Source organism: Arachis hypogaea, chromosome 4 (genome assembly GCF_003086295.3).
Source record: "Arachis hypogaea cultivar Tifrunner chromosome 4, arahy.Tifrunner.gnm2.J5K5, whole genome shotgun sequence".
Taxonomy (NCBI): Eukaryota; Viridiplantae; Streptophyta; class Magnoliopsida; order Fabales; family Fabaceae; genus Arachis; species Arachis hypogaea.
In genome coordinates this window covers 93,151,214-93,155,447 of record NC_092039.1, presented here as the reverse complement: position 1 = coordinate 93,155,447, position 4,234 = coordinate 93,151,214, and the positions used below count along the sequence as shown (strand labels likewise).

The 4,234-nt window shown below is 39.8% G+C and overlaps 1 non-coding gene across 1 annotated transcript; it reads right to left on the bottom strand.

Moving 5' to 3' along the window:
- Nucleotides 1-3,356: 3,356 nt before the first annotated feature.
- On the bottom strand, nt 3,357-3,464 carry LOC112799007 (small nucleolar RNA R71). Its single transcript, XR_003200598.1, has one exon. It is a non-coding gene; the product is annotated as a small nucleolar RNA R71 (small nucleolar RNA).
- Nucleotides 3,465-4,234: the final 770 nt, after the last annotated feature.

Genomic DNA, 4,234 nt, shown 5'->3' with positions numbered 1-4,234 from the left:
CAAAAGCTGAAAATGCTTAGAGTGGATGTTCAGACCTTCAAGCAAAAAGATGGTAAATCCCTCTATGAAACTTGGGAAAGATACAAGCAGATGACCAAAAAGTGTCCTTCTGACATGTTTTCAGAATGTACCATATTAGATGTATTCTATTATGGTTTATCTGAGTTTTCCTAGATGTCATTGGACCATTCTGCAAGTGGATCTATTCACCTAAAGAAAACGCCTAAAGAGGCTCAAGAACTTATTGACATGGTTGCTGATGAGCGGATAATTTGTATACTTTTTGGCATTGTTTTTAGTATGTTTTTGTTATGATCTAGTTAGTTTTTAGTATATTTTTATTAGTTTTTAGTTAAAATTCACTTTTCTGGACTTTACTATGAGTTTGTGTGTTTTTTTGTGATTTCAGGTATTTTCTGGCTGAAATTGAGGGACCTGAGCAAAAATCTGATTCAGAGACCAAAAAAGGACTGCAGATGCTGTTGGATTCTGACCTCCCTGCACTCGAAGTGGATTTTCTGGAGCTACAGAAGCCCAATTGGCGCGCTCTCAACGGCGTTGGAAAGTAGACATCCTGGGCTTTCCAGCAATATATGATAGTCCATATTTTGCCCAAGATTTGATGGCCCAAACCGGCGTTCAAAGTCACCTCAAGAAATCCCAGCGTTAAACGCTGGAACTGGCACCCAAATGGGAGTTAAACGCCCAAACTGGCACTAAAGCTGGCGTTTAACTCCAAGAGGAGTCTCTGCACGAAATTCGCTTCATTGCTCAGCCCAAGCACACACCAAGTGGGCCCGGAAGTGGATTTTTATGTCATTTACTCATTTCTGTACACCTTAGGCTACTAGTTCTTATAAGTAGGACCTTTTACTATTGTATTTTAATTTTTGGACATCTAGTTCTGAGATCATGATAGAGACTTTGGTAGCTATCTTCATTTTTATGCTATCTTAGATCATTGGGAGGCTGGCCATTTGGCCATGCCTAGACCTTATGCTTATGTATTTTCAACGGTGGAGCTTCTACACACCATAGATTAAGGTGTGGAGCTCTGCTGTACCTCGAGTATTAATGCAATTACTATTGTTCTTCCATTCAATTCCGCTTGTTCTTGTTCCAAGATATCACTTGTTCTTCAACTTGATGAAGGTGATGATTGACGCCCATCACCATTCTCACTCATGAACAAAGTGACTGACAACCACTCTTGTTCTACAAGCATTTGAGGCTTGGTGAATATCTCTTGGATTCCTGATTGCACGATGCATGGTTGATCGCCTGACAACCGAGTGCTCGCCTGACAAACGAGCCAACCATTCCGTGAGATCAGAGTCTTCGTGGTATAGGCAGGACCTGATGGCGGCATTCAAGAGAATCCGGAAGGTCTAAACCTTGTCTGTGGTATTCTGAGTAGGATTCAATGATTGAATGACTGTGACGTGCTTCAAACCTGTAACCTACTGGGCGTTAGTGACAGACGCAAAAGAGTGATTCTATTCCGGTAGGGGAGGGAACCAAACCGGTGATTAGCCGCACTGTGACAGAGTGCATGAGCATTAGTTTTCACTGCGAGGATGGGAGGTAGCTGCTGACAACAGTGAAACCCTACACGAGCTTGCCATGGAAAGGAGTAAGAAGAATTGGATGAAGGCAGTAGGAAAGCAGAGAGACGGAAGGGAAGGCGTCTTCACACGCTTATCTGAAGTTCCTACCAATGAATTACATAAGTATCTCTATCTTTACCTTTGTGTTATTTTCGTTCATCACTATATCCATTTGAGTTTGCCTGACTAAGATTTACAAGATGACCATAGCTTGCTTCAATACTAACAATCTCCGTGGGATCGACCCTTACTCGCGTAAGGTTTATTACTTGGACGACCCAGTGCACTTGCTGGTTAGTTGTGCGAAGTTGTGTAATGCCATGGTATTGAGCCACCACGTGTTTGGAGCCATTACCGGGGATTATGAGAGTTGTGAAAAAGTAACGTTCACAACGCCCAATGAAGAAGGACAGACTGGCGTTTAAACGCCAGCCAGGGTACCTGGTTGGGCGTTTAACGCCCAAAAGGGTAGCATTTTGGGCGTTAAACGCCAGAATGGATACCATTCTGGGCGTTTAACGCCAGGATGGCTAAAGGGGGAAGATTTTGTTTTCAAATCAATTTTTTTTCTAAGTTTTCAAAATTTCTTCCAAATCAAATCTTTTTCAAATCAATTTTTCAATCAAATCTTTTTCAAAATTAACTTCTTTCCTTTTTCAAAGAAACTTACTATCAATTAATGATTTGATTCAACATTTCAAGTATGTTGCCTTTTCTGTTGAGAAAGGTTTAATGTTTGAATCATATCTTTTCTTGTTAAGTCAAGTTTTTAATTTTCAAATCAAATCTTTTTAAAATGTTTTTCAAATCATATCTTCTCAATCACATCTTTTTAAAACCAATCATATCTTCTTAACCACATCTTTTTCAAAATAGTTTTCAATCAAATCCTTTTGATTTCTAATTTCAAAATCTTTTTCAAAAATCACTTGATTTCTTTTCCATTTTCATTTTCGAAAATTAAGTAATGTTTTTCAAAAATGTTTTCAAAATTTTTCACTTAATTTTCGAAAATTACTTCCCTCCTTCTCACATCCTTCTATTTGTGGACTAACACTATTCCTTAATGCAAAATTCGAACTCCATCTTCTTTGATAAGTTCGAATTTTCTACCTCTGTCTTCCATTTTTCTTCCTCTAACACCTCAAGGAATCTCTATACTGTGACATAGAGGATTCCATATTTTCTTGTTCTCTTCTCTTTCTTATGAGCAGGAGCAAAGACAAAGGCATTCTTGTTGAGGCTGATCCTGAACCTGACAGGACCTTGAAGAGAAAGCTAAGAGAAGCCAAAGCACAACTCTCTTTAGAGCACCTGGACGAACTCTTCAAGGAAGAAGAACAAATGGCAGCCGAAAACAACAACAATGCCAACAATGCAAGGAAGGTGCTGGGTGACTTTACTGCACCTACTCCCGACTTCTATGGGAGAAGCATCTCTATCCCTGCCATTGGAGCAAACAACTTTGAGCTTAAGCCTCAATTAGTTTCTCTAATGCAACAGAATTGCAAGTTCCATGGACTTCCACTGGAAGATCCTCATCAGTTTTTAGCTGAGTTCTTGCAAATTTGTGACACAGTCAAGACTAATGGGGTTGACCCTGAGGTCTACAGACTGATGCTATTCCCTTTTGCTGTAAGAGACAGAGCTAGAACATGGTTGGATTCTCAACCTAAAGAAAGCCTGGACTCTTGGGAAAAGCTAGTCAATGCCTTCTTGGCAAAGTTCTTTCCACCTCAAAAATTGAGTAAGCTTAGAGTGGAAGTCCAAACCTTCAGACAGAAGGAAGGAGAATCCCTCTATGAAGCTTGGGAAAGATACAAACAATTGATCAGAAAGTGTCCCACTGATATGCTTTCTGAATGGAGCATCATAGGTATTTTCTATGATGGTCTCTCTGAACTGTCCAAGATGTCTTTGGATAGCTCTTCTGGAGGATCTCTTCATCTGAAGAAGATGCCTACTGAAGCTCAAGAACTGATTGAAATGGTTGCAAATAACCAATTCATGTACACTTCTGAAAGAAATCCTGTGAACAATGGGACTAGTCAGAAGAAAGGAGTTCTTGAGATTGACACTCTGAATGCCATTTTGGCTCAGAATAAAATATTGACCCAACAAGTCAATATGATTTCTCAAAGTCTGTCTGGAATGCAAAATGCACCAAGCAGTATGATGAGCGGATAATTTGTATGCTTTTTGGCATTGTTTTAAGTATGTTTCTAGTATGATTTAGTTAGTTTTTAGTATATTTTTATTAGTTTTTAGTTAAAATTCACTTTTCTGGACTTTACTATGAGTTTGTGTGTTTTTCTGTGATTTCAGGTATTTTCTGGCTGAAATTGAGGGTCCTGAGCAAAAATCTTATTCCGAGACCAAAAAGGACTGCAGATGCTGTTGGATTCTGACCTCCCTGCATTCGAAGCGGATTTTCTGGAGCTACAGAAGCCCAATTGGCGCGCTCTCAACGGCGTTGGAAAGTAGACATCCTGGGCTTTCCAGCAATATATAATAGTCCATACTTTGCCCAAGATTTGATGGCCCAAATCGGCGCTCAAAGTCACCTACAGAAATTCCAGCGTTAAACGCCGGAACTGGCATAAAATTTGGAGTTAATCGCCCAAACT